The 12382-nt window shown below is 40.4% G+C and overlaps 1 protein-coding gene across 1 annotated transcript in view; it reads left to right on the top strand.

Annotated features, from left to right (window-relative positions):
* Window positions 1-487: 487 nt before the first annotated feature.
* The window catches only part of LOC308084582 (uncharacterized protein), an 84685-nt gene continuing 72790 nt past the window's right edge, over window positions 488-12382 (top strand). The window contains exon 1 of the mRNA XM_080427299.1: window positions 488-588. The gene's annotated coding sequence lies outside the window, so the exon portion shown is untranslated. The remainder of the gene's footprint in view (window positions 589-12382) is intronic.

Raw genomic sequence — 12382 nt, forward strand, 5'->3', positions numbered from 1 at the left:
AGGACAGGTTAGGGGCCCCTGTTGCCCTCCCCCCCCGCTGTGCTGTGCTATTATCGTTTTATTATTATTATTTAAAAACACTTTTTTTTAACATTATTATTATTATTATTATTATTATTATATATATTTTTACTATTATCATCATTGTATTATTATTATAAAAAAACATTTTAATAATAATTATTATGATTATTATGATTATGATTATTATTATTATTATTATTATTATTATTATTATTATTATTATTATTATTATTATTATTATTATTATTATTATTATTACATTGTTCAACACCGGTGGTCAGTCAGTCTCTCTCCTCATTGGCTTACTGCTCAGGGCTTAGAAAGCTTAGCACTCGCCGGTCAGCGTAGAGCAGATCTACAAGCTCACAACGCGTCACGGCAGCGACGCGCTGTGAGCTTGTAGATCTGCTCTTAGCCCTTGGCCCCTCCCCTTTACTCCAGCCTGCAGCTCAAGCACAACAAAGCGTGTTGAGACGTTTAGTTGTAGCGACGCATCATTCTGTTACATTGTCTCTGATTGTATCTCAATCTGATCGTCTCTGATCGGCGGGGATCAAAGCCAAGGTGAGTTCAATACAATGTGTCTATTGATCCTTTGATCTCAATCTGATCACTTTGTTCGCTTTCATTGATTTGTTTAGTTATTTGTAACATTCGAATCGGCGCCATTTTCAATAACAGCCGATTATTTAAATCCCTCCACCGGCCGGTCCGGTGATTTATATTATATTATATTATATTATATTATATATATATATATATATATATATATATATATATATATATATATATATATATATATATATATATATATATTATATTATATTATATTATATTATATTATATTATATATATTTAAATCCCCTCCCTGTCCGGTGGTATATTATATATTAAATATTACACATAAATATGATCAATGGCTTTATTTATTGATCTGATTCCATTGGAATTGGAACAAAGTTTCGGGTGTAAAGAGACGAACATCTGATAGATGAATAGGATGAATATTGTTGTTTTCAGCTGCGACTCTTTAGGATAAACATTACATTAAATTAAACCTCCTTATGATTATTATCTCACAACTAATCATTGAATTAGAACCGTTTGATTTGACGTTTTTATTATCGGCAAAAATGCATAAATATTATTATATTTGTTCATATGTGTGGAAAAAGGAGCAAAGTGTTGGGAGACAGAAAGTAATGCTCTGTGATGCATGAATGAACTGAATGAATGAATGAGTTAATTAATGACTGAATGGCTCAATTAGTGAATGAATGAGTTTGAGCGTCACACGCACGCTGCCTGGCTGCTCGGACCGGAGCGCGTGCGTGCACAGTGTCTTTGCATTAGCAGGTGTGTGTGTGTGTGTGTGTGTGTGTGTGTGTGTGTGTGTGTGTGTGTGTGTGTGTGTGTGTGTGTGTGTGTGTGTGTGTGTGTGTGTGTGTGTGTGAGAGCTGACATTGTCCTTTATGAGATAAAAACAAAGACTTGTATGTAATCTGCCACGTCAGCAACTTGTTAGAATGTAGATAATTGTATTATCCTTCTATATGTCACGGGTCTTCAACGTTTATCAGGCGAAGGACCCCTTAGCTGAGAGAGAGATGAAACAGGGACCCCCTATTATATATTGTATAGCTGAGAGAGAGATGAAGCAGGGACCCCCCTATTATATATTGTATAGCTGAGAGACAGATGAAGCAGGGACCCCCTATTATATATTGTATAGCTGAGAGAGAGATGAAACAGGGGACCCCCTATTATATATTGTATAGCTGAGAGAGAGATGAAGCATGGACCCCCTATTATATATTGTATAGCTGAGAGAGAGATGAAGCAGGGACCCCCTATTATATATTGTATAGCTGAGAGAGAGATGAAACAGGGACCCCCATATTATATATTGTATAGCTGAGAGACAGATGAAGCAGGGACCCCCATATTATATATTGTATAGCTGAGAGACAGATGAAGCAGGGACCCCCATATTATATATTGTATAGCTGAGAGACAGATGAAGCAGGGACCCCCATATTATATATTGTATAGCTGAGAGACAGATGAAGCAGGGACCCCCATATTATATATTGTATAGCTGAGAGAGAGATGAAGCAGGGACCCCCTATTATATATTGTATAGCTGAGAGAGAGATGAAGCAGGGACCCCCATATTATATATTGTATAGCTGAGAGAGAGATGAAGCAGGGACCCCCATATTGTATATTGTATAGTTAGGTAGGTATATGTATACCTACATATATTTATGTATGTGTGCCACTGCTGTTAAAGACAGAAACATGCAGGTTATTTATATGTCTGATCTTTTACATGTCTTATCTAATCTTGCACATGTGTGACTCTGCTGCTAATATAATAAGATAAAACATGTGGTAGCTGTCCCTAAAGCTAACCTTTTATTTCTATCACATCCAGTAAACATGACATTTATTACATTACTATTATTAGCTTTGCTGTTGTCTTGTATGCAAGTTGTTCTGAATTCCTGTCCAGACAGACAGAGGTGTGAATGTGAACTCTGTCTTACTGTCTTATCACTGACGGGTTGATTATTGCACAGTTCTGTCCTGTTTTACTGTGTGTGTGCATGTGCATGTGCGTGTGCGTGTGCGTGTGCGTGTGCGTGTGCGTGAGCATGTGCATGTGCATGTGCATGTGCATGTGCATGTGCATGTGCATGTGCATGTGCATGTGCATGTGCATGTGCATGTGCATGTGTGTGCATGTGCATGTGCATGTGCATGATGTGCGTGAGCGCGTGTGCGCGTGTGTCCTGGCTTGCAGATACAATGTATCTGATACCAGTGGTGTAAAGTAACTAAGTACATTTACTCAAGTACTGTACTTAAGTAAAAGTTTGTGGTATTTGTACTTTACTTCAATATTTCTAATTTTCAGTACTTTTACTTTTACTCCACTACATCTCAGAGGCAAATGTTGTACTTTTACTCCACTACAATTATTCGAAAACTTTAGTTACTAGTTACTTTGCAGATATACATTATTATATTATAAAACATACATTAACCACTTATTTGAAAATAGCAGATCTACAAGCTCACAACGCGTCGCATCGCGACACGTTGTGAGCTTGTAGATCGGCTATTTTCAAATATTTTTTTACTTTTACTTTTGGTACTCTTAAGTACATTTTGCTACCAATACTTTTGTACTTTTACTCAAGTACATTTTTAATTCCGGACATTTACTTGTAACGGAGTATTTCTATACTTTTACTTAAGTAAAACATTTGAGTACTTTTCCCACCACTGTCTGATACATAAATCCTCTCTGTCAGGTGGACATCTTGTCTGTCCAAAACTGTTACTATTCAGGAAATGTAAAAACAGAACCTGTGATTCAATGTAGTTATTATTTAGTTACTAACTTGTTACTAAAATTAATTGAATTTGTTAAGATAAGTGTTAAAGAGCTCTATATCAACACAATGATTACTATCACAATGTAGAGCTCTAACCTTTTAACAAAACAACGTTCTGTTTTAACCAAAACATATCCCTACCCTTAATACTTTGCATTGGTTCAATATTTCAACACACACACACACACACACACACACACACACACACACACACACACACACACACACACACACACACACACACACACACACACACACACACACACACACACACACTTTTTATGGAGTTGAAAGCCTACTCTACTTAGCGTGGACTACTTTTCTGGCCAAAAAGTGTATTTTAGACGAGAGATGGGGGCTCGGGAACACTCTGAGCCCCACCTCACGTCTAAAATACACTTTTTGGCCAGAAAATAAAATATTTCACCAGTAGGAAAATTTGTTTTTGGTTACTCCACTGCGCCCCCTACAGATCACGTCAATGGAATTATTCTATTGACCAGATTTATCCTTCCCGTGAAATATTTTAGCTTGTAGATCTGTGTGAAGAACACTGTATATAAGCAGTGGTGGAAAGTAACTAAGTGCATTTACTTAAGTACTGCACTTAAAGGGGTAGTTCACCCCCAAAATAACTTTTTTTCTATTGATTCTCACCACCTGGAGCCTTGAATTCATAGATATTTTTTTGTTTTTGTCACATTCCTAAGCCAATAATTTGATTATAATAAATTTGTCCCCATTGATTCCGGTAGGAGACACAAATGCATTTGTGTCTCCTACCGGAATCAATGGGGACAAATTTATTATAATCAAATAATAAAGGAAGGAATGCGACAAAAACAAAAAAATATCCATGAATTCAAGGCTCCAGGTGGTGAGGAATCAATAGAAAAAAAGTTATTTTGGGGGTGAACTACCCTTTAGGGCGCGCTCCCACCAAGAGTTGGCTGGCCGCTGTTAAACGCAGGTTGTGCGCTGGCCACAGTTTTTTGCAGCCAGCGGATTCTAAAAAACGGGAGTGTCGCGCCTGTCACTCACTTTCAGGAGCCTCCCCCCGCACCGCCTGTGCCTGCTGCCTTGAGCACCATGTTGCTTTCCTGAGTCTTGAGACGGTCTGCCTTCGACTCACCCGATTGGACAGAGGGAGAAAATCAGCGCCTGCCTCCAGCAGTTTTATGCTTAGTCGCGGAGAGCAGATAAACGCAAGGTCTGCGCGACTAGCGGAAAAATCTGCTCTTGCGTGAATCAACGCATTTGCATTGACAATGCATTGGCAGATTCTGCAAACAGCGGCCAGCCAACTCTTGGTGGGAGCGCGCCCTTAAGTAACATTTTGAGGTATTTGTACTTTACTTGAGTATTTCCAATTTCCAATACTTTTACTTCTACTCAATTATTTGAAAACTTGAGTTACTTTGTAGATTTTGATAATTATTACAAAACCTACATTAACCACTTCAGCCTACAGTACAGTCGGTGCCTATTGACTTTGTCGTTTGTCATGTTGACATCACACTCCTCATTTGCCTCACTCACTCGTGGCAGTAAATCTAGTTCCAAATACTACCACGAGGTGGCGCTTTGGAGTCACTTTTTTTTTTGTTTCAAACAGACAGACAGACAGACAGACAGACAGACAGACAGACAGACAGACAGACAGACAGACAGACAGACAGACAGACAGACAGACAGACAGACAGACAGACAGACAGACAGACAGACAGACAGACAGACAGACAGACAGACAGACGGACAGACGGACGAGATGTGAGTCCTGACCTGGGAGTCATAAAAAAATAGCAGATCTACAAGCTCACATTGCCTGGCGTGTGTGTGTGATTATAATTATAATTAATAGAATATACTATTATATACTACTATACACGTCGTGTAGAGAGAGAGAGAGAGAGAGAGAGAGAGAGAGAGAGAGAGAGAGAGAGAGAGAGAGAGAGAGAGAGAGAGAGAGAGAGAGAGAGAGAGAGAGAGAGAGAGAGAGAGAGAGAGAGAGAGAGAGAGAGAGAGGAGAGAGAGAGAGAGGAGAGAGAGAGAGAGAGAGAGAGAGAGAGAGAGAGAGAGAGAGAGAGAGAGAATTCACCAGCACCATGGGTTTAACGAGACAGCAGCGCCAAATGAAAATGCGACGTTTATTAAACGTGCTGTCACAGATGATCCAATCATCTTATAAAAAATGTAAGCATATGCCAAGATAACTGAGAATATATAGCTGATGATGAGCTAAATATATTTGTTTAATGTCGAAGTTTGTATTTTTAAACTTTATGATAAAAGCCGCACAGAGCTTTGTGCCTCGTCATGTATTGATTCTATATTATAACAATGTGCTCATAAAACTAAACTAAACTTGACAGCAATATGGAAAATCTTATAAATATATTTCATAGAATAACCGGTTAATAGAAATAACGAAATAACGGTTAAAAGGGGCAGATAGGAGCGTTGACGCCCGTTACTTTATTGTATTTATTTATTAATGCAGGAGCGCGAGGTAATAAATGTCACATGTGTACTGTATGCAACAGACATGATATCTCTCTGTCTTTCTAGGAAGTTAGGAGTTAAAGTAGTAAAGTATGAGAGGATACACTAACTGTAGGCAGCTCTAGGCAGTAGACCGCTGCTGCCCCTAGTGGCACAGAGTGGAAATAAGTGGAAATAACACATGTCCTGCGTGACACGCATGAGATGCCAGAAAAAAAAACGACAAAGTCAATAGGCAATGACTGTATGTACATTTCGGCAATTTGAAAATAGCCGATCTACAAGCCCACAATGCGTCCCGATGCGACGCATTGTGAGCTTGTAGATCTGCTATTTTCAAAATATTTGTATATATTTGAAAACTTGAAATGGGACATTCTGCATAATGACTACTTTTACTTTTGGTACTTTAAGTACATTTTGATGCCAATACTTTTGTACTTTTACTCAAGTAAATTTTGAATTCCAGACTTTTACTTGTAACAGAGTATTTCTACATTGCAGTATTGATACTTTTACTTAAGTAAAGCAATTGAGTACTTTTCCCACCACTATCTATAAGGTGTTTTATATTCAGATATGTCCCACTGCAAAGAAACCATCTTTGATTGATTGATTGATTGATTGAATACTTAATTAGTCAGAGATGTGAACAGCACAGAGGTATACAGTCAGACGCTACACAACACAAAAAAGTCCCGGGGACTTGTTTCCATTGTGGTCCTATGTAATTCAATTCATCAACATAGCAAAAATAACACAATATTACATGTCATCAACACATACAAAACACTATGATGTACAAAGGAGAAAAGGAAAGAAATGTCAGCAGTGAATGACACCTCCTTTCTGTGGTACAAAGCATTCACCTCCCCCTGGGGTCTCCTGTCCTGATAGATGGAGGTTCAGGCCTGTTTAGAAAGAAACCAGTGTTACACATCTTTTAACACATCGGGTGCCAAACACGGTAAAAAAAACGTGTTTTCAAAGAGTAGCACATAGGTTCCGAACACGGTAAAAACTGTGTTATCAATCTTTTTTTTTCTCGTTTTTTTCCACAAAGGGGGGGGGGGGGGGCTAGCGCAGCTCTGGAATCACCCACGGTGACTCTGAGAAGGAAGGGACAGATGGATCACCGTGCCAAAAAACATGGCTCCCCGTCCGCTCCCGTTCTATCTCCTCGATGAAAACCTCTGCAGCTCTGAAACTTTTTACAGTGGGGAAAACGAGTCATTTTCCGATGGGCGATTACTCCGTAATGGCGACTCGCGTGAGAGATATTATTGTTCCAGGCGTTAGCCAGGACCATCGATCGTTGTGCGCGCATCCATTGTTTACGTGTGGGTGCTCGCCGTGGAGTCCACAGATATAAACAGCACAGCGTTACAAACGGGGAGATTTTTGGCAATAAAACGCTGGCACCGAATGTGTTAATGGATGGTGTCAGGACATTCAACAAAATCTACATTATGGTGGCAGAGTAGTAGAATGAGAATGTTCTCATGTTTGTTCTATAGGCGGATTTATTGTTTACCAACATTGAGATGTTTCATGTAATCAATTCCCAACAGATCCCCAAACCTGTTGTTTTGGGGAGCGCTGGTTTTTCAGTTCATTCAACCTCCTCTGTGTGTTGGGTAGTGGGGTGTGCCCTAACGAGACATACATATACTTCACCCTGCAACGGTATTGCGCGGCGAGAACAGCTGACATACAAGCTCACAACGCGTCGCGGATGCGACGCTTTGTGGGCTTGGAGGTCTGCTATTCTCTGACACCTTCGCACGGCGGAGCATAAATCAGGTTTTGAGGGGTTACAGCTGTGTGATCAAACAGGCTCTGGTGCCGCGATCATTGAGCCCCCGCCTCCACTCTGCGACTGGAGGCGGGGTTTGGGGGACAAACTGCTTTGAGAATCGCTATGATTGTTTACACACAAGTTGACACAACATAAACCAAGGTATATATTTCAAGAGGTGGAGATCACAGCAAACATCCATCCTAAACCTTTCCTCCTCCACACTGGGAGGAAAACAGCATCTGAAAGTTTGATGGGATGCATTTTTACACGTGAGGCTGTGACCACTTTTACATCTTATGCATCTAATGAGCGGTGGGGTTCTAATGGCCCCGACCTGCGTCGCACATACTGGTTCTTATCAGGGTGACGTTGTCTGGAAACGGGTCTATAGGTGGGTGGAACCAGGTGATGGTGGCTCCCTCTAGTGGTGTGGCTGTGGGTGTCAGTCACTTTGGAGAAGTAGTTAGTGAGTATGAGGGCATTGTCTCTAACCCCAATCATAAATACCAATCCAAGCCGAGTGGCCGGTAGAGCGGCCGGATGGAAGTTGTGAGGTTTCCAGTTTGATTCCGGGCTCCCCCAGAGTTAGTGTGGAAGTGTCCTTGAGCAAGACACTGAACCCCTAATTGCTCCCGATGTGTGTGTGTGTGTGTGTGTGTGTGTGTGTGTGTGTGTGTGTGTGTGTGTGTGTGTGTGTGTGTGTGTGTGTGTGTGTGTGTGTGTGTGTGTGTGTGTGTGTGTGTGTGTGTGTGTGTGTGTGTGTGTGGTTTAAGATCATCTGAGAAGTGCGATGTGACGTCAGCTCACGGTCTAGCCAGCCCCATCTCAGGACTCCTGAGTCTCTGTCCTCCACGCTCTCCTATCTAAGATCAGGGTCTAAAGCTCTAGAGTGTTGTTAGTTAAACTGTCTCTACAGTGTAGTTAAACCCTCGATTCCAGTATTAAGACCTTTGCAGACAGGGTGCGATTAGTCAATCCGAATTTATGTGCGCGTCACGTCTTTACAATAGAGTGCAACCACCTTCCAATTCAGCATCGCAACACTGGTTTCTACCGCATGCTAAAAGACGCACAAATCGAACTGGGTTCGATTGAAAAAAAAAGAAAAACATCGCCGCAGCCACTTGCCGCACGGCAAATTCAGAGCCGGTGTGCATGAGGTCATAGAGAACCATGTGTTCTTTAAAAAATATATTGTCCGTTTTTTTCCGTGCGAAAAATCACACCCTGTCTGAAAAGGCCTTTATTTGAAGCTCCAATACATTCCAATACAGTTTTTGTAGTCTTATAGTGACACATTAGGGAGAGAAAATGACAGAGCGACAGTAACTGCCTATCTGTGAGAATGTGTTGCTTGTAGACTGTCTGTCTCTCATTCACTTCATTAGACTCTTTCTCTCATTCACTTCATGTCTGTCTGCTTGTAGACTGTCTGTCTCTCATTCACTACACATATGTCTCCACCTCCCTCCCTCTCTCTCTCTCTCTCTCTCTCATGTGTTCTGCTCTCCCTACCTCTCCCCCCCTCTCTCTCTCTTTTAGGATCTGAAGTTGCACAGGGCAGATGTGACAATAACCTAAATATACAAAGAATTAGCTGACATATTTAATAACTTATACATACTTTTAAAAAAAATAACCTGGAAATAGCAGATCTGCAAGCTCACAACTGCGACATGTTGTGAGCTTGTAGATCTGCTATTTCCATTATTATTGAAATGCAAAATAATTGCCATGATCTCAAGTAATTATGATCATGGGGTAATGTAATAATTGTGCCAGGCCTCATTATTGATAAATACATAGTTATTATATATTATAACTTAATACATAGTTATTATATATTATAACTTAATACATAGTTATTATAGTTCAGATGTCTGAACAGGCTGAACAGTTGGTCTGACAGATCTGACCCCAGGTCTGTGCTTATATACTGCTGATTCAGTGTGTGTGTGTGTGTGTGTGTTTGTGTGTGTGTGTGTGTGTGTGTGTGTGTGTGTGTGTGTGTGTGTGTGTGTGTGTGTGTGTGTGTGTGTGTGTGAGGTCATTCAGGTCTCGGAGGAGCCTGTCTAAGTTAATCCTCTTTTGGGAGTGTGATGTGCATTAGTGTGTAGAATAGATACACACTGTGTGTGTGTGTGTGTGTGTGTGTCCATACATACAATGGCTTCTTTGTTCAGCGCTTACTGTAAACCCTATTGTCAAAACGTTTCAACGTTTTCACCTATAATTACACAATAATGATAATGATAATAATAATAATACGGCCTAAGCAAGGACCATACAGTAGGTAGGGCGGCCATTTGTTCGGTTTTAGGACCGACAGTCTGTTTTTTGACCCAGCTGTCCTCCGTCCGGTGCACCCTCTGGCCGGACGCTTAATTGTCCGGCTTTTGAGAGAGAGACTACAGTTTACATGATGTGTTATTGGTTTGCTTTACATGTACATATCTCGGTAAATGTCTTTAATGGCTTTGAGTGACTGACAAGCAATGAGTCAATGTGAGAAGTGCAGGTAGGCCTGTACATCAACCCATGCCCGTGCACACATAGACAATGAAAGAGGGCTTGAGCCCCGCCCTTTTACCCGTCGCTAAAAATGTGCCCTCTCCAGACTAAAACCCCCCCCCAAAAAACAAACAAACAAACAAACAAAATTAAATAAATCATCTGCCCCAGCGGCCTAACGGTAAAGGTCCTTACACACCGGGGCGATTTTTTCGTGCGAATAATACGCTTTTTTTAAAAACCTTATAAAGTCAATGCAAGCGTACATGGCGCGAAAAAGCGGAAAAGCGAAGCGAAAAAGCGTCTTTTAATTATTCGGAACGAGTCCGAATTTTGCGTATATTCGCACATTCACCGGTGTGTAACCGCCTTAAGGCCGACGGAAATGTCAGTGGATGTGTTGGATGCAGCTCAAAGTGAACTTTACTCAGGTATCTAGTTTGTCGCCGTCCAACCTTCCCAACCCGTGTTATTAATGAAAAACAGGCGACAATGGCCAAAACTCAATGGAAATTCTGCGTTCGAAAATCGGCGAAAGTGGCCGTTTTCAAGACGTTTTGGCCATTATCTCTGGAACAGAAGGTCCATTCTGCTCAGTTCAGAGCTTGCTGGATGCGTGACTTTGAGGACATTAAGCACACAATGACACATTTTCGGGTTTTCGGGCCTAAAAGTATGGTAATTGTTCGGACCGGGCTAAGCCGGGCCTTAATTTTCAGACCCGTTGAGAACTCTAGCTCTCATAGACTACAATGTATTCTATATGTAAATAGTGTTTGTTCATAAGCTGGTCCACATGGCTCTCATTGACTACAATGTATTCTATATATAAATAGTGTTTGTTCATAAGCTGGTCCACATGGCTCTCATAGACTACAATGTATTCTATATATAAATAGTGTTCATAAGCTGGTCCACATGGCTCTCATTGACTACAATGTATTCCACAAACTCTCGGCTGCAGTCCCCCCCCCCCCCCCCAGTGCGATGAATCTGCCGTCTGGAATTACCGGAAAGATAAAATGACGACGATGACTTTAACCTTCTTCTATAAAATACCTGGGTCTAATTTGGACTTTTCAACGTTAGCAACATGTGCTGTGTGTACATTAGCTCTTTAAGACCTGAGAACGCATCTGTGTGTCATTTTTAGATTTCGTTGGGCTATTCAAAAATAGCAGATCTACAAGCTCATAGCGCGGCACCGAGTGCCGCGCTATGAGCTTGTAGATCTGCTATTTTTGAAAAATCGTGAAAAATTTTGTGCAAATCTTTGAATATATATATATTTAAAGCGAGCATTTCTAGCTAAAATGTTATTGCTTCTGGGGATTCTACAAATGTCTTCTAAATCAGTTTAAAACAGTTTTCTGAAACACTTATGTTGCTATAATATTAATGTCAGTGTCAAGGAGCCCCACAACGATATGTATTTGGCTGCGGACCCCCATCTAAAAAAAATAAATATCCAGGGACCCCCAGAAGCAAATATTTGAGTAAAAAACAATTGCTTTATAGATATATATTCAAAGATTTGCAAAAAAATTACACGATTTAAAAAAAAATAGCAGATCTACAAGCTCATAGCGCGGCACTCGGTGCCGCGCTATGAGCTTGTATATCTGCTATTTTTTAATAGCCAAAAGTATAAAATATGGATAAAGTGGTTACACACATGCGTCCCCCGGTCTTAAAGGGTTAATGTAGTAAATCTGAGTGTCCATGTTTAAATGTCATTGACTGTTATTCATGTTGAAATGGTGTAGTTAGTAGACAAACACTACACTACTTGCTTTGGGAATTGCTATGATTGTTTAGTACATAGGTAGGTATTATAGTACATAGTGTAGCTAATTCAACCTTTTTGAAATTCTCTACGCCGTTTGTTGTTGATCTAAAACAAATGACTGTTTTGCTTTCAGACAAAATGTTAATACGCCTGGACATAGTTTAGTTCTGCATTTCAAACCTGAATTTTGAGCGCAAAGCTATAGGGCTATTAGGTAACCAGACAGTGAGTTTTTATATGTTCTGTAATGGTTACTTAATGGACAAGACAAAACGTAAACACAATATATGATGCATGAAGACGTTTCGGTAAAGATGGTAGGTTCATGTTAAAGGTAAACTGTGTAACTTT

Source organism: Gymnoscopelus braueri (assembly GCF_963280865.1).
Source record: "Gymnoscopelus braueri genome assembly, chromosome: 4".
Classification (NCBI taxonomy): domain Eukaryota; kingdom Metazoa; phylum Chordata; class Actinopteri; order Myctophiformes; family Myctophidae; genus Gymnoscopelus; species Gymnoscopelus braueri.